Source organism: Anser cygnoides, chromosome 3, assembly GCF_040182565.1.
Source record: "Anser cygnoides isolate HZ-2024a breed goose chromosome 3, Taihu_goose_T2T_genome, whole genome shotgun sequence".
Classification (NCBI taxonomy): Eukaryota; Metazoa; Chordata; class Aves; order Anseriformes; family Anatidae; genus Anser; species Anser cygnoides.
The window spans coordinates 104,561,943-104,581,480 of record NC_089875.1 but is presented as its reverse complement, the minus strand read 5'-3'; the positions used below and the strand labels follow the sequence as shown (position 1 = coordinate 104,581,480).

The window sequence follows — 19,538 nt, the reverse complement described above, 5'->3', positions numbered from 1 at the left end:
ATTTGCCACAAGAACATACAAGATACCACTAAATAATGGCTATAAAACCCCAAACTCTTGCCAATTTGAAATGATCTGTGTCTGCATTTGAAATCAGTTTTGTTATCTGAGCATGCCATTGTGCATCATTTTGGATATCAGAATTAGAAAGAAATCTGGGTTTAAGACAAAGTCCTAGCCCTGATTCACCATGGTGTCAACCACATATCTCTAATCAAACAACTGGTGTGGCCCTGAGGAAGCCAGGGGCTGCTACCTTTCTGTAGAGTGGGACATGGCCTCGAATATCTTTACCCCCAAACCAAGGTGGTGCTATTTTATATTGTTTTTCTTTCAGAAAAATGACAGGGAATATTGTCCATGAGTTGTACAAGTGTAAGAAAACTCAACTGTGGCCAGAAAGTATGTCATGGTGCTGTCATTTAAAAAAGGTTTATTATCCACCCTTCTTTTCTCAAGTTTAAAATCTTAGTGGCAGAGAAACATACATGATTATTGGATTTCAAATTTATAATCTGTCACACCTACTACCATGTAAGAAATTGCAGGTATCAGGATTTATTATAAGGATTTCAACATTACAGAATAATGGAAAAAGGAAAATGAGGGATAAAATCCTAATTTAAAAAAAAAATTTAAAATTTTTGAAAAGAGTATTTAGGCATTTGTTGAATGTCCCTGTATCTAGTATGTAGGCTGTTTATGTGTGAACTATGGACTGTTTGCCACTTGGTTGTATGATTGGTTACCTTAATCATTAGACATTTTTTCTGCTTTCTGGTTTGACAAATGAAACTTGTAAGATAGGAGATGAACAGAAGACAAGGGATGAATAGTGAAATCCTCTTTTTAATGCACTATTACCCAAGTCTGAAGGTAAAGATGGGTTTTGTGTAAAAAACAAACAAACTAACAAAAAAACAAACCAAACCAAACCCAAAAACACCACCACCACAAAACCTTTTGTGAAAACTTTTGACAATTAGCAAAATATTATTAGGCATAAATATAGCCAATGTGAGAAATCACTTAGCTTTCAAAACAGTGTTCACAACTTTTTATTTTTATTTTTTATTTTTATTTTTTGAAGGGTGTGAGAAGCTGAGCTGAACCCAAAGCTTCAACATAGGTATTTTTTTGTTGTAAAAGTATATTTTTGTATGCTCAAATAGTAGCTGTGCTTATATCTGGCTGTCATACACTTTCACATTTCACTTACCTTCTGAGAGACATACAGTATATTTTTCAAAATTCTGACAGAGTCTGCCCATGCAGAAAAGATGATTTCTGGCTAGTTTTCTTTTTGCAAACCACTTGAAAAAATATAAATAACTCCAGGAGGCCATTATCGGGTCCTTCTGTCTGGCTTCTGTAACCAGAGTCCCCAAGAGAAAGATATTTGCTCTCCCAAGAAGACTCCCTTTTCCAAACTCTGTCTGATTTAGCCAAAATTCTTCTGATAGCACTGATAAACATTCGGTAAAGACATAATCAGGTAGGTAAGTAATAACATAGATCAAAAAGCCCTGGTTAGGGCTAAGTTAACAAATTGTCTTCATAGTACAATGAAAGCAGGGTAGTGTCAGAATTGTACTTGGACATTTCTGTTGCAGAATATGCATTTTATTAGTCACAGACAAAAAGCTTGCATTAGATTTACAGTAATGGACCATTATTATTATTTAATTCATGGAAGCAAAAATGAACCATATTAGACACTAATTTTTGATGCAAAATTGCTTTGTAAATATATGCAAACTCAATAATTTTATACTATGCAAAGTCATTGGTGATCTTAAGTGATTTAGCTAGAATTAATCTATCATATGAAGAGCACATTACAGAATATAAAATGATAGTTTTATATGTGTAAAATATAAAATTTCAGAAGGCCAAAAATTATTTCCACATTTCTAATTAACAGAAATTGCAAAGGAAATCTATCTCAGGGAAAAAAAAAAAAAAAAAGTGAATATAATGTTTTGTACATATTTTTTTTTCTTACCCCCATTATTTTCATGAATATATCTACTCACTTTTTGAATATGCTCATTAGAGAAATTCAGCACATCACAGAATTTGTTGCAATTTTTGTTTTGGAAGGTGAAATGAAGTTGAAAGAATTGAATCAACCACACCTCTTTGTAAAAAACATGTAGCAAAACAACTAATATATAAAATTGCAACTAAAAAGGGAAGAATGCTTCCAAACTAAATATGATGTCATGAAGCTGAATATATAATGGTTGGTGACTGAGACTGAAACCTTTTATCAAAGGCTACGGTGAAAACTGTATGAGTTATAATTACAGTTTTTCATTTGATCTTTAAGTGAAAGATTTCTTGAGAGTCTTACATTTGAAAGTGAGGACACTCAGTTTCTACTAAGTGCAGAAAGACAGTTTTTTTAGCTTATGCCTAAAATTCAAGGGGAAAAATGCTGACCTATATGAGCAATAAAATTACATCCATAGAGCTGCTTAGTTGTCTGTGATGTACCCAGTGAACTACATAGTCAAATACCATCGAAACAGAACATATTACCCTTTAAACATAATATTCAAGTCTCATATGGCAAACAAGCTTTATCGGCTTTCCATTTAATTCTACCTTTTGTTTTTAATTAAGAATGCATAGATATCAATGGCATATGATGGTAAATTGATAGATATAGATAAAATCTTATATGAATATTCATTATACCTCATTATTGCAAATTAATGGCTAAGGCTTTGAAATTAAGGGTATTCACATTTAGAAATATGTATCACTTTTCCTACATATGAGACATAAGAAATAAATTATGCTCTAAAGCAAAGTTTAAGTTTATTCCAAGGCTGGCCCTCATAGTCCGAAAGTATGGTTCGAATGGGAAATTTTGAAAGACTGGAAAGCAAAGACAGTGCTGCTGGTTGGCTTTAGGCATGATAAACAGCTGTCCAGGACATTCTTTTTCAACAGCTGGACCATTTTTTTTCATTACTTTGTCTTACACTCAAAATATTCTATTCTGGTGCTATGTCTGCATCCGTACCCTTTGCAGGAGTGGCTCATGGGCACGGTCAAGGCCATGTTTGCTACTTATATGCATTAGTCACCTCTAAGAGAGTAATTTGGCCTAGTTCTGGATGAAGCCAGTCTGTACTCATTGGGGAAGCCACAAGTCACTAGATTTTTGAAAGTGCATGTGGGGTACAGTGTCTTCTATCTCATCTATAAGCCTCCACCTACATTTCTGCATTTGCAGTGACTTTAAGAGGCTTGTTCCGATAATCTCTGAAACTATGGAAGAAGGAATCTGGAGATGAATAGAAATCGAAATGGATGTTGATAGTCTGCTGGGAAAAAATGCATTTATGGTTGTGTCTTTGTAGAACTACACGGAGCTGAGATGCCTAATTTTTTCTTTCATGTAGAAATACTGTTATCACTAGACTATTAAAAGAAAAAAAGAAAAAAAGTATCATTATCTTTTAATCCAACAACTTTTTAGAAAGAAATCATAATGCAAAATTCTATCATAATGCAAAAAGCGTTAATGGAGTCTCAATAGTAGTTTCACCATGCTCCCTAACTACTGAAGGACCACAAGTCTGGGCAAGAGACGAAGTTCAGTATTTCAAAATATTAGCACTCAATTTAGTAAAGGTGAATTCCACCCCAGAAGTAGAGTGCTTCAGTTTCAGGAGTCTCAACAATTACTGTCAAAACATTTGGTGTTCTTTTAGGGCCCTTAGGAAGATGGGGCCTCTCCTCCCATTTTGGAGTTTACCATGGACAAGTTCTCGCCCATTTTACCGACTTTGCCTTCCTCCCTGCCTGTGGGCTTTCTCCATCTCATTCCACACTACTGTTTTTGGGTGAACGCATCTGTTTTCTGCAACTTCTACCACCTGGAAAAAAAAAAAAAAAAAAAAAAGGCTTTTTTCACAGAGCTTCCACATACTTTATTTTCAAAGCTCAGATGGAAAGATTTCTCTTACTGTCTTCCTTAATACTGTTTTTATTTCTTCTTCTACCTGCCTTTCAATTTCGAGTTGTTATTACTTCATAAGTCAATTCTCACAATTAAGGTCTAAAAATATAAACAAGATTCCCTTTCCCTCAAAGATGTAAAAGAAAGTTCTAGTATTGCAAAGACTCAGACATATGATAAAATTAATACAGAGCAAATACTTTCACCAATTTATTTGACCTATGTATAAAGTTTGATGTGTTCTAGGAATGTGACTTACCTTTGCTAGGCAGTAAGAAAGATGAAGGCTTTAAAACATGAGCATCATTTGAAAGCGTCCATTTAAACCCTGGAAACCAAATTCTGTGACCTCTGTTGATGGGATTTTTGCCTGATTAATGAAAGAAAAAAAGACTGAAGTATTTTGCTCAGATTAATATCAGTACAAGAGGTACATTCATTCCATATTCTGTTGTCAGTGGATACACAGTCAAACCTTTGTTAGACAGTACCCATCCTCCCTTCGTATGGGAGATACAAATCATGTCTTTCTCAAGAGAGAAAAAAAAATCTTCTGTGCTCTTTCAAAAAGAAAATTCTAATGCATTTTGGAGGGCCATTCCCCCTTTTTTATAGATACTGCTGACCAAGAAAGAAATATAACTTAGGACACAGAACAGTTTTAGTGTGTAAACTTGTGATGCCATACAATATGTCTCAATATTATAGGTTTGATGCTAACTGCACCCCAGTAATTTAATAATTCTGTGGGAAGACTGCTGGGTTATAGAGGATATTTGTCTTGTGATTTCTTTGTGGCAAATCAGAAATTACAGCAGTGCTCAAAGGAATAGAAATCTTAGATACTCATGACCTTCACTGAAACCCCTTTCGTCACTTGTCAGTTCTTTAAGGGGCAATTTAATTGTAGCTCTTTGGCGGTGACAAGGTAAGTGCTGGCATTTTGGCACTGTCATTCATTAACCTCATGCAATGTCAGCAGCAGTGCCTCAGACATGTCACCATTTCCCCAGTGACAGCAAGCTGACTTTTAGGACATATGTTATTCCAGAGATGCCTACTAGACAAGTCGACATGCCTCACATTCTTATGTATTGGGCATCATTTGTGAATTGTTTATGCAGTTAAATAGTTTCAAGAGTAAAACCAGCTTGTCTAAAACCAGGAGAAGAGAATGTGCTACAAGCAGAAAACTATCTAAATTGTTTATGCTGCTTTGAAACTTAAAAAAAGAAAAAAAAAAAAGAAAAAGTGAATTGAATTTAAACTGATAGGGAACAAAAATCTACTGTCATGATACTTGAAGGTTTAATAAAATTCTGTCATGTATAAATTTTTTGAAGCATCACTCAATAAATGAAATGCCAGAATGCAAGGCACACAATATGCATTATAATTATTAGTATTTGTTCTGCATTTCCTATTTCAGTGTGCTTGTAAGAAATCAGATTATTAATAATGAATAGATTGAAGGGAAGAATGGGCGCTGAGAACTGTTTGCTGATAACAACAGTAATTGCCAATACCTAGAAAAACTGCATATATTAGAATGCACCTTTCTTCTCCTCCTTCTTCATTTGGGCCTCAGAGTGACTGGAAATTCTGTTCAATACAGCAATATAAATGTTAATAATGACAATAATAATAACAAATGAACTTGTTTCTCACTTTTCAAAAAATGTAGTATGAGAACTAAAGATCACTCAAAAATAATGTTGTTATTATGCTAATATTATGCATATCTCAAGATGCAAACACTTGAATCTAGATTTCAAACTCCAGGAACATAAATCTTTTGGGTCCATCTATTCTTTATCCTTTTTTAAAATCTGCATCCATGTCGAGGCTGGATCTCAAAGCACTGCCATATCTTCAGCCTGTACAAAAACCTATTCTGACTATCCTACAGCTTGAATCAGCATCCAGGTATCCCCAGTGACAGAAATTTGAGAGGTGAGAAAAATCAGTTATGGAGTTCATTGCCTTCTAAAAAAATGTTCAATAATATTTACTTGATACAAAATGTGAATTCTGTCATTGGAGCAACCTCTCAAACAGATAGGAAGGAGAAAACTAGGCATTAAAATGTACTAGTCATTAAAATGATTTTCTGCAAATGCTGAAGGAGATTTTTATGAGACTACTAAACTTTTCCTTTCAGCAGAGACCACATAATGAAAACATACGTATTGCAAATGTCAAGTTATCACAGCGTAGAAAAAACATGCAGCTCTGGTATTGAGGTGAAATTGCAGAGAAAACCAATTACCAATATAATTATTGCACAGTTCAGAAAATTAAATTTCTATCTTAGAAATTTTTGTAATTTCTATATCTATTGCTTATTTCAGATAAAACAGCAAACTTCAGGCAAAAATAGCCAACTGGGCAAAACAGTGACACTTTCCTAGGATAAGATGTATATAAGATTGTATTTTGATAAATTACAAATGCTGCTTTATAATGCTTGTTTCATTTTTTTTTTTTAAATTGTAACTGATTCAAAATCTATAATTGTTAAAATATTTAAATGATACCCTTTTATTTTCAAAACATTTTCCTTTAATTTTTAATAAATATTGATCATATCACTGTGACTTTAGGAAAAAAATATTTATTCAAAGCAGCAGAAAAAGGTTTGAATGACTTATTTCTATCAGGTCTACTACTGAGTTTAATAGAAACCTTGTAGGTGAAAGCAAGGACATCTCTGAGAATATATGAGTGGTGTGTAAGCAGAATGACTGAAACCCCGGGTAGGTGAAGTTAAATGAATTGCAGTACAGTGTTGACAGTCAAAAATGGACATTTCAGCACACCATTACAGTGTGCCTGTAAAGAAACAATATTCATTTCCAAATGTTTTATTAGACACAGTTGTACAAATTACACACGCATAGTTCTGCAACTAAAAATGCTTTCTGTGCTTAAGAAATATTGAACATTTAGAAATCATCAATGGCATCAGCAGAAAAGTAAAAATGACTGTAGCATTTTCCAGTCAAACATGTTGGAATAGATGTAAAGAGAAGAAACAACAGCAATAACAACAACAAAACCACCTTCAATTACAGAAAGGATTCTATCCACAGAATTCCGTACTGCTCAACCAGGCAGTTTAAAAGATCTCTTTTCCAATTGCAGCGCTGCATGACCCACACTGAGAACACCATTTGCCAGGAGGGCCCATTGTACATTCACACTAATTATATGAATTGATCCAACAGTATTTGCTAGAGCAGTTCAAGAGAACTTAGATTCTGTCTCTGTTTTTTACTCCCCACCCCCCCCCCGACACACACACACACATACATCCTGGGGTTGGTAATACTGATGAGTGATCACCTTTCATCATACATAAAGATTTGGAGACATAACATTAATTGCTGTCTTGATAGTTTTCAATTTGATCACCAAAAATTGAACCAAAGCAAAAACAAGTGCAGGAATAATTGGATTGAAAGACTATGATGAATCCCTGAAGTTTGTTTGTTTTCTTCAGTTTTTCTGACACATTTCCAGAGCTATATTACTCCTCAAATAATAAACATAGCATTACAAAATCGTAACATTTCCTACTGTTAAATTAAAGACGCTTTTCACTGCTCAAATAAATGAATACAAATTCTCACTGGAAGGAGCAAATCTTTATAAGAAACAGATAGGCAGACCTGATCCTATACTGCCTTGTTTCATTTTTTTCTAAGTAAAACGTCATATTCTTTTCTACCTTACATTTATATTGGTCCCCTCTTCCATGCTCTCTCACTTAGGGGGCTTCTCAGATGATTAATCTTGAAGTAACAAGGCATCAGATGGCTTTTAGTAAGTCCTTTCCTACCTTGAATGGGAAAGATGTGGTACTACTGGCCCTGGAGAGCTGAGCAGGTCAATATGAGGGCAGAACTGACTGATTATCTTTACTTTATACACATTTAACCAAAAAGGTGAGAGAAGCTAAATGAGATGATGTTCTGCCTGAGAGCTGGCAGGATAGGAAAACAACAGACAAAGAGATTTGCTCTGTCAACTCCTCCCAAATAGAAGTACCAATTTCACTTTGGTTACTTTCCTGCGAAGATCTTGACAAATTTAGCAAACATTGATTAGTTATCCAGGCAAGTCCACAATAAAATAGAAATTTGTTCTATTGAAGGAGAAACAGGAAATAGATGAGACTCTGGTCCTCTTTAACAATCATTTTATCAGAACTGAGTTCAAAGAAATTAAAGCACTTGGTGACAGTCTGACAGGTGATGGAATTCCTCTCCAGACTCAAACACTGGAACGATCGTGTTTAGGTTGACTAAAAATAGGAGCCTATAGCCACAGGCCATCTCTGAGGGTATCTGCATGGGGCTGATAGATGTGACACAAGACTCCTGCCTTTGGAGCAGCTCCTGAAAGGCCAGACAGGATATCCTATGCTATCTCAAATGGTTTGAGACAACTGACCATAGGTAAGCAACCCACATTCATAAATATAGCTGTTTCTGACATGGATTTCTATATGAGCCAGGTGTAAAGGCACCAGTAACAGTCAAGGGAAATGTGGTCAATGTAGTCAACGGAGACAAAAGGGGAATTCAGCTCACTCTCAAGTACTTGTTCATCTGAATTGCTCTCTAGGCTTCAGTGACTATAGTTATTAGATCTTTATGGATACATGGAGATCTCTGAACATATTCTGAACTATTCTTAGGTGCCATAAATATTCTATTCAGGCTTTATGCCTGGAAAAGCTTAGCCTTTCATCCTATATCAGGCCTCATTTTCCATCCACAGAGCAATAAACTGATTATTTGGGGATGTCATAAATATACCAAATATAACAAGAGACAGTCTTCCTTTTTCAGAGAAGTAATAGAATATGTTAACTTCAGTTTTAATTAGGTTACTTCACTATGCAATAAGCCAGTATCCAACGTCTGTCAGATGGATGATATTTAGTTTACCATCTCATTTTGATAGGAGTACCTTAAACTAGTCTAGGAGAACCAGTAATTCCAAATTTATGCTGAAACAGAAAAAGTTGAGTATAAGATCCCCAGAGGTTGAACAAAAGGGTGATAGTGCATGTAATTTTGAGAGACCCAAAGAGCATGTCAGTAAGCTTTAAATGGGAGACGGGAAGCTCAATGTATGTTTTCATAGCAAAATAATCTTTTGTAAATGCAGAACCAGACAAAATCATAGAAAAGTAATCGGCAGCAAAGGGAGGGAGTGAAAGAACATGATTCAGTGGAAAGAAAAACATTTATAGGAAAGAGGAATTGGTGAATCTTAAAAGGATGCTGTCTTTGGCTAAAACTCCTGTGAGTGCTGAGAGGAAACTGTGATAAAGAAATGTCTGTAAGTGTGTTCTTTATTTTGTACAGGTCTGCATTTCCAATACTAAAAAGGTACAAAGACCTCTTAAGGATAAACATTTGTCTGTGTGCTTTTTTAGCCCAGTTAGGGATTAAGCAGTAAAATGGAGTATTTAGAGCTCTATCTGTGCTAGCTGCTATACAGGGCTAAGGCTCGTTCTATGTCCCTGAAGCATCTGGCATGGCACAGCTCACTTCCACACAGATAAACTCACCTAGAAGAGTGGCGACAGACCTGCTTTGCCCCTAGGCAGCCCAAGCTGGGTCTGGCCAGAGCCATGATGATGGTCCAGCTCAAGCAGCTGGGCCTGGCCTGGTTTTGGTCGCTCCTTCTACAATGACTAGATAACCAGAAGGATGAAGGGAAGGTAGTTCCTTAAGTTACTGACAAATGCTGAGCCTTGAGTGTAGCAAAGGTTGTTCTGGCAAGTGGCACTGCATGCAAGCCCCAGGCGCCCATCCCCACATTAAGCACTGGGCACCTGTGTTCCAGGCTCCTACTATGTGGCAGAAGCCTACTATGATTCACATTCAGGGGATTTGCTTTTTCATGCTAATTTGTTCTGCTCATTTCCCCTCTTTTATTTTTTTTTAACAATTTATGTGACATTAAAAACCAAACCAAACCAAAACCAAACCAAACCAAACCAAACCAAACCAAAACTTAAAAGTAATATCTGGAACTCTTAGTCTCTTCTTGTTGTCAAACTCAGCCAATTTCGTACTTTATATACCCCAAAAGACATGCAGACACTTTTAGGAACCATAAATACACTTTCATTTATTTCATTACTGGTCATTACACACTTACACCCTTACAAAAATATGTACTTAATATACAAATGAATTGCAGAAGACAAATAAATTTAGTTTAAGCATCAATGACTGTGTCTGTCTAGATTTCCATAACAAATAGAGAACTTAATCTGTGAACCCACATTTCTGAACATTTGCAGGTAAAATTAATTTTATACCAGCCTGTATACTGACATCAACATACTTTCAGAAATTTAATGAAACTGTATGCTGCTCTTGTTTACCTGCAGCAAGATTATCAATGCAAATTATGCAGGTCACAGAGTGCGGTGACCTCAGGCCTCAAAGTGTTACTGCCCAAAGCCCAATACCACATAAGCAAAGACATACTGCTTTGAGAACTGTACTATTCTCTGGTCCAGTGAACAAAACAGACTGAAATCTACTTAATCCAAGCTACTCTTACATAAAATCACTTTTGTACAAGTCGCTGCTCCCAAAATGAAGAGGGCAGGAAAACTCCTGAAGAAAAGGAGGCTGAGGGGAGACCTCACTGCTTTCTGTAACTACCTGAAAGGAGGATGCGGCAAGGACGGTGTTCTCTTTTCTCAGGAGACGAGTGATAGGATGTGAGGCAATGATCTCAAGTTGCACCAGAGAAGGTTTACATTGGCTATCAGGAAGTATTTCTTTGTGGAACAGTCTGCCCAGGGAGGTGGTGGAGTCCCCATCCCTGGAGGTATTTAAGAGACACGTACAAGTGATGCTTTGGGACCTCGTTTAGCAGTGGACTTGTAGTGTTAGGTGGATGGTTGGACTTGATGATCTTTCATTTAGAGTTGATTTAGGTCTTTTCCAACCTAAATGATTCTAAGAATACATTTTTCCCTCTAGATCTTCCCCCATTTTTGTAGCCCTCCTTTGGACAGTCTCTAATAGCTTTATATCCTTCTCATATTGTGGTGCCCCAAACTGCACACAGTGCTCGAGGTGAGGCCACACCAGCACAGAGCAGAACAGGACAACCTTTTCCCTCGACAGGCTAGCAATGTTGTGCCTGATGCACCCCAGGGTACAGGTGGCCCTCCTAGCTACTAGGGCACTCTGTTGACTCATCTTGCTGTGGATGATAAGGCAGACATCCTGGATCCAGTTCTAAACTGAAGTCAGTGGCTACATCTATACTGGTAAATTTTACTCTTCCAGGGCACAAATCTGGTCAAAAGACCTGTTATCAACTTTGAAATTGTTAGACCTGTTCTCTAGAACCATTTGGCTTTAGAAAGTGGCATTGTCCCAGGCAATATTCAGGCATGTTCATGAACAAGCCCAGATGGGCAATTTACATGTGCCAACTTGTTTGGGAGAGTTGCACAGTATGAATGTACCAAGACAAAATCAGCTAGCTTTGGGGCAAGAGAACAGGACCTATGCTGTTTTGCTCAATAATATAACTTTAGGATCCTTGTCTACTGTGTAGCATCCATGCCCTACTGTGCTGCATCTAGTGAGCTTTTTCAGAACTGCACTATACAGGGAGTTTCAGTGGCTCTGTTGGAGCTAGAAGAGCTTGCATGGCTGGAGCTGAACTTGTGTTAATAAGTCCAGCCATGCTAATATTGGCTCCTTGAGCTTTTTGGCAGCTTTTTCCAACAAACATTTATTCTGTTTTCTCCAGCACAGATCATCTGTTCTATAATTGATTACATATGGTTTTATGTCAAATGAAGATCTAAAGTAAAATATGTAGCAGATCTGGAATACCACTGTAAGCAAAGTCCCAACACAACAGATAGATAAACACCTCAACCTTATTCAAGAAGGTAGATAAAGTCATTGTACTGCTAAATTCTGGGCACAGTAGGACAGATGTCTGCTGTAAGCCAAGTTCAGTGGCCTCGAACAGTTGTATGTAAAACTTCAAGACATACTCTGACTGCACATCACGAAGAGTACATGTGATATGGCTTTCTTGTCATACCACTATGCTATTTTTTTCATTTTTTTGTTGTTTTGTTCTGCTGTCATTTAATAGGTCTGAGGTTCTAACCTATCCACAAAGACACAGAACACTTCATTCTGCAGAAGTTACAGGAAATACAGGTATCAGCCCTGTTGCCATTTTCTCCTGTGCCAAGTGTAGATAAAGGAAACATGGGAAATCCCTCTCTTGCTTGGAGGTTTTATCCCAGACTTCAGTGAGGGGAGTATCTCACCTTTGGAGAGGAGTGCAGGGGGAGTTCTGAGCAAATACTGTGCACGGCTACAAGTGTCAGTAAGAGGAAGAATGCACTGGAAAAAATGATAGATGAAAATTAACTTTTATAACTTTTTTAACTTTTTTTTTTCTTTTTCTGAGAGAATCCTGGAATTCAAACCATGAAGCTTCCCTTATAGCTATAACACCCTCTGGATATTTCACAATCTTGCAGCAATTGGTGCTTCTGCTATCCTACCCTGAGAGTAAATGAAGAATCAGAAGCAGGGACAGGATTAAATACTTCTATACAATTTCAAACACTGCAATGAAAATATATACACCTTTTTTTCTCCAACAGTTCCTGTTCATTTCATTCTTATTTATTCATTGTGATAGAATAACAGAGAACTTGATATTTTTCACTTAGAGAAAACTGTATTATAATTTGCTGTCCCTGTACAGGTTCCATATGGACATGGAATAATTTGTTTAGAAACCAAAGGAAATAGATCTTTTAAAAATAATCTGTCATCCTGTAATATTCTCTATGGTATTTTGCTTTAAACTCAGTTCTTCCTGATCTCTCTCATTATTCACTGTTGAAATGTCTAATGCCAGAGTTGTAGGCCAACTGGCAGGAAGAATGCAGGCAAACTATTATTTCCTTGTAACGTGAAGTTGAATGTCTCACATTTGCTATTCTCTTTCACACCCAAGGCAAATCCTGAGTTGCATCACAATAACCCACATTGATGAAAGTGCCAAAAAGATATGAAAAGAGAGAAAATGAAAGGCTTCTAGCAAGGTATATTAAGAAAATCAAGGTCATGCTTTTTATTGTTTTGAAATCTTTGCACTATCTCCTGTCTGGTATAATTACATTTTTTAAGGAGTTAGACTGGAATCTCAGTTCCATTGAAATAAATGGTGAAACTCTAAATATCAGTACCTAAATAACATACTTGCTTATTGCTTTTGCTATCAGACCTTGTAAACAATCTTTTTGCTAACCAAGCCCACTTTTCTCTGGCAGCACCTGAGAACTGTACAGAACAGGGTAAGAATTCATTTTGGTATTACTCTCTGTACACAGGCATCTTGACATAGTAAGATAGAAGACAGTAAGAGATTTGCCCTGACTTCAGCAGGAACAGCTTTCTGGAGCTCCTCAGTGAAAGCAGTATTACTTTACAGAGAGAAAAGAAATAGCATATGCATTCTTTGAAGCTTTGCACCAATGTTAGATAAAATCTGCTTTTGATTAAATAAATAAATAACATCTGCTGAAATCTTAGAACAGACATGACAAACTGCAAGCTGAAACACTTTCATATATATGATGATTTGCATCGGGCATATGTAAGCATGACTGTATCAGTAGTTCTGAAAATAAGGGTCAAATTCAGCTGTAGAAATGAGGATCACAACCAGAAGTGGGAATTATCAGCAGAAGCCTAAAAACCACTGCCATGTATGTTAAGCCTGGGTTGTATTTTCAAGATGTTTTTCTATGTTTTATATGCTAACCAGTGTAGCTTTCATTCTCCAGACTTCTTTCTTCTTGCTTTTACATTTTTTTTCTTTCTCCAGTTCTTTAGTTCTAGGCTTTTTACTTGCAGACAGCACTTGAGTTAATCTATTTGGGGTGCAACTCAACCTCTTCTCCCCTGATTAATCCAGTTCCCTCCTCCCTGGGTAACCAAAAGTTAATACGTTCAAAAAAGCTTCCCCTTCTAACATAATACTCATAATTTTTCTCCTCTTTATTACAGTAAAAAAACAAACCCAATATTAATTTCGCCTTTCTTTCTAGAATCATATCTCTATGGTTTTCAAAGTCTTTTGCATGCATGTGAGAGGAGGGGTCTCTATTTTTCTCTTTGTTCCCAGTGTATTTGAACATAAAGATGAGCAGTACTGACATATTCATCCGGATCTATCAAGTTACAGTTACTGGTACAAGTCTTCTGTTGTCTGTAGGATACTGACATATGCTATAATTATTGTTCCATCACTGCCCTCAAGAGTGAACATCTGCTCCTACCCTATCATCACAGTTTTAATCTTCTTGTAGCTCCTGTTTCCTTGAAGAGAAATCCAAATGAGACAGACCCTGTCTTTTACTTTTCTCCAGTGTTTGAACAGCTTTCAGGCTTTCACCAGAGCAAAGTGAATACCTCAAGCTCCCACCAGTATTCATTTAAATGAAAAACTGAATTCCCTGTAGCTGTGCTTGAGCAGATGGAGTGAGGTGGGAATCCAACTTGCTCACAGGCATAAACACAGTAACAGCAAATTGAATTTTCTGTTCAAGAGGTGGGGGTCAGAGTGCTCATAGAACAGCCATAGCCGCTCTGCAGACTATACCAAGTGTGGGGACTTCAGGATTTGCATCAATATGCAACTTCTACCCTTCAACTCAAATGCACCTTTCTCTCATATAACCTTTTTTATATATGCTGGAAAGCCTCTTTTTGCTCATGCCACCCTGACTCACTCTACAGTCTACCTGTGGAGTTTTTTTTTGTTTGGTTGGTTTTTGTTTCTTTTTTGTTTGTTTGTTGTTGTTTTGTTTTAATTTTTGCTGGTACCCTTTGGCCAGGATAAATTTTACCCATTGAAATCACCAAGGGCAGAAACAAAAATAAAATATTATCACAGCAGATCGCAATTCAATAGTAAAGAATATTCAGAGCTACTTGAGGTAATGCTTTGCATTGTCAATAAATTTCTGTGATGAGAGCGGACAACCAACCATATACATTCAGCTTGGCATTGCTAAGGAGCCCTTGTCCTTCCAGCATTTACCCCTACCTGAAGAACACAGAAGATACAGCCCCCTTGATACAAAAAATACCCACATATTATTTAAAAGAATGAGTTGCAACTTCAATTGATGTAAAACTGAGTTCAGTCAGACCCAAAATGCTGAATGGGAAAACTGTACCCCTTTCAAATCCTTAAATCTGAAAAGAAAAATAAACAAACAAAACCAGAAAAAATATATTTGAGTAAGCAGTAACTGGAATAAAAATACCTTTGCATATTGTCATTCATGAAATTCAAATCTGAATCCTGCTTTCTGGTCTGGCTCTCCAGAATTTAAAACTAGACCAGTGGTGCCAAATGGTATTTTCTGCTTTTGTTCACCATCTTCTTCACCTTGGAAAACGGTTTTGCGAGCAGTCCCCACAAGAACAAAGTCTCTTATGTAAATTCCTGCATTGTAGCTTTAAAATGTTGCCTCGTATAATGATCTTCTTACACTGAGAAATGAAACGAAGCACCAGTCATAATTTCAATACCATATATTAATCTTTCTGCTTACTTGAGGGTGACAGCTGTCTGTGCTTGTCGGGTCTTTTCAATGCCACATTACATTTCACCATCATCTTTGGAAATACTGTTTGTCTCTTGCTTTACAGTAAATATTTCATGATACATTCAACAATGAGAGAAGTAATTCATTTGAATGTTTTTTAATCAAACTTTTTTTTTTTTTTTTTTTTTTAGCTGGTGATGAAGACTGAGTGAAGCATGCTTGCAATTTTAAATTGATCTCAGGGATAACCCTGGTAATGTCTCAATTTCTGCAACATTTGGACCTCAGTTATGGACACCAACATTTACAGGAGTATCATCACCACCTTAATTTAAAATGACCTGGAAAACCATTTTAAAATAATTAAAAAAAAAAGCTTATTTTAACCTGTTTTTCTAAGGAAAGATGGCATATGCAATTATAACTCTCCAAGCCAGTCTCTGAGTTTGTTCTCTGCTTTCAAATCTCGTTTAATTTCAACAAACTCTGGTAGGAAAGTAAAAAGCTCAATGGTATTAAATTCCTACTTAGTTCCTAGAAGAAGTTACCACACAGAGGAAAGACATCCAAATTAGAGCGTGCACTGAGAAAGTCATGCAGTCAGACACAAGAGTCACCACATGGGTAACAGCCAAGAAAGAAAAAAAAGTGGTTTTTTTTTTGTTTGTTTTGTTGGTTTTGTTTGTTTGTTTGCTTGTTTTTTACTTATTTTTTATTATTAATCTGCTGTTTGTGGAACAATTTGTTTTTCAGAAGACATAAAAGTAAAATGCAGTGCATTTTGTAGGACTTTGATATGGTAGATCTCATTTTGTTCTTAACACACAGCTCTGAATGCAGGAAGTTTGGAGTGCAGTGAAGTGTCACAAGACTGCTCCTGAGGGCAGCCTCAGAAGGGTGTCTACCTCAGACTTCTCTCCATCAGAGAAAATCACCATCAATAGCTGTCTGCCTTGCAGAAGTTATATCAGACCTTCCCCTCTATCAATGCTGATTGCAAATGTATGTCTGAAATGGGACTCCTCATGTCATTCCTTTGTTATCTGCAAATGGTTTTTAACTTGTAAAGTGGGATGACTTGCCTACCCAAGAGTTTTGATATTCATGTCTGGTGACAATGAACCAATGTAGCTCTCATATATGTATAGTACAGGGCATTGCTTTAGGTCACATCAAAGTAGGTGGAGGTGTGATATGGTTTAGTGGAGGACTTGTTAGTGTTAGGGCAGAGGTTGGACTAGATGATCTTGGAGGTCTCTTCCAACCTAGACGATTCTGTGATTCTGTGATGTGGTACAACCTGACACAACACGGCACCATCATGATTCCCTAAGAGTCTAAAATTTTTAAAAGAAACACGTAGAAATGAACACACTTCAGATGAAAAACATTTGCAAATCATAAAGAACACTCATGGTGCACAGTCACAAAAGAGACGACTAACAAGTAAAAAATATTTTTAAAATACAAAGCAGATTCACTGTGTAAATGCAAAGTAATGCATTTCAAGTAATTCTTGTATTATTTATGTTTGCTCTCTCATTACATCTTTGCTGTATTGGTTTGCAAACTGATGATGTGTTTGCTTTTCCTTAAAAATTCTGAAACAGAACATAATTCGCAGCATATACAGCTGGCTAGGGCAGGCTTAGCTAGGACAAAAGGGTTAAAATGTGAAAAGGTTTTGTTCATAACAGGAAAATTGCTGGGTTCCCCTTCCTCCCCCAACAATACAAGACAAGAATGTTCAGAGCAGGGTGAAAGTAACTCAGCAATTCTGTGCAGAAATCTCATATTCCATAACCCTGCAAACCCCTCTACTTTCAGAGAAAAAAATTGTGCTTATCATCCTAAAGCAAACAGTTCACAAATGCTAGCATATAACAACATTTTGCCCTCAGTGATACTTAAATAGGAAAATGCTACTGGAAACCCTTGTTTATATGGATTTATACCAGTTGTATACTGGTTTAACTTGAAGATTAGTTGTCCCAGTGGAAGAGAAATAATGTGATTCAGGAAATTTGCTAGAAAGATAAGAACAGCACACATTTTTTATATATTCAGTGTTTTCATTCTGAACCAGAGAGGAAAAAATATATGTGAAATCAAATAAAGCAACATTCAACATGCTTCTAAAAGACTTTGAGTTTTCCCTGACTAAAACATTATAGTTTGATGGGCTAGTTTCTTGGTGTATATGTACCTAGTTGGTTATTTTATTCGTTGCTTAAAATTAAAATATTTATAAATACAGAATTACATTTTCATCAAGGTCTTCTAAAATATAAATAATTTAAAGATGCAGGACATTTAAAAGGTACTCATTTTTAGTATGAGTGCAATAAGACTACTATTAAGCTTATTGCATGAAGTCCTACCTGAGTGCTGAATCCACAAGCAAGGGCACCAGATTTCAGACAGTGCATGTCACACATGCCAGGAAAATGGTAGACAAGAACCACAGGAGCACACAGCACAGAAAGATGCTGTCACACCAGTGACACCTGTGAGCAAATGTCAGGATATTGCAATATTGCCCCACCTACAGCTTTGAGGGAGGACACTCCCTGGTAGTTGTGATGGCTTCTTTGAATTTGCAGGAAATGGATGGACCTCAATGAATCCCCAGGTTATGTTGCAAAGTAAGCTATAAATAAATAAATAAATAAATAATAAAATAAAATAAAGTAAATAAATAATAAAATTAATAAAATAAAATAAAATAAAATAAAATAAAATAAAATAAAATAAAATAAAATAAAATAATCCCCAAAAGAACATCAGAAAGGATGCTCATAAAGTATTTTCCACCATGTCAAGGAAAATATTCCTTTCCTCTTTTCTGACTGCAAATATATGAATCAGTTTAAACTGATATATCTAAGGGATTAACAAAAGCATACATATTCATTAGTTTTTTACCAAGAGCAAAAGTCTTTTTAAATAATAAACAAAAATCAGTTCAGGCACAAAGTCTTAGAGAATATTTTTGGGGCAAAAATAGAGAAGGGACTGGGCATAGTGACATGTCAGTGACAGTTCTTGGAAAAAAAAATACATAAATAATAACGTCAATAATGTTATAGATTTAAAAATAAATAAATAAAACAAAGATTAGATCTGTCAATTCACTTCCCACCCATCATTTTTTCCACATTAGCAAAGTACTTTATGCAATAAATTCAAATTATCCACAATATGCTGAAGCCACTTCATATTGAACAATCTGGAAATCATTTTTTAAATAAACAAGTTGGATTGCTCTTTGATGTTACCTGAAATATAAACTGCTGAAGATTTGCATGCTAAAGTTACTTTTGCACTTGGTAAGCTTTCATGCTGGGTCCTATGTAAAATGATTCCTTTATAGTCTGGATACTTGTTATGACTAGCTTTAAAAAAAAAAAAAAAAAAAGAGTTGTATTGTAAAAACAAATATATGTAACTCAAAAGATTATGCTTTGGAGATGAACAGCAGAGATTTCCTAAATTCATCCTACTGAGGCCATTTGAACTTAACTTACAGTATCAGTTGCCCATGAAAACTCTGAAAACTGTATTTCACAGCTTTGACATTTGCAATCAAAAAGCTATCAGATTTTAAAGTTATTTCAATTATACTGTTAGGATAATGAGGCAGATTTTCTGTGAGTGTCATTGTCATGATACACTACCTTTTTTCCAGCTGAGAATTATAACTTCATTCTCCCAGGAAATCCACCAGATAGAACTAAGTATTACAACTACTCAAGAACAAAAAATAAGCACTGTAGCTGGTGGTCAAGATGACAATTGGCTAGGGCTGGAAACCTGAGTTGTATATGCACACAAAAACATACAAAAATACACACAAATACACCTTTCACTGCAGATACAAAACTTCTGCAGGAGGCCTTTCTGGATCCTCTGCAA

At 36.1% G+C, this 19,538-nt stretch overlaps 1 long non-coding RNA gene across 1 annotated transcript; it reads right to left on the bottom strand.

Moving 5' to 3' along the window:
- Positions 1-901: 901 nt before the first annotated feature.
- On the bottom strand, positions 902-10,878 carry LOC106030695 (uncharacterized). Its single transcript, XR_001203895.3, has 3 exons — positions 5,503-10,878; positions 4,236-4,346; positions 902-3,893 (listed from the first exon to the last, which is right to left on the bottom strand). It is a non-coding gene; the product is annotated as an uncharacterized lncRNA (long non-coding RNA).
- Between the last annotated feature and the right edge of the window lie 8,660 nt (positions 10,879-19,538).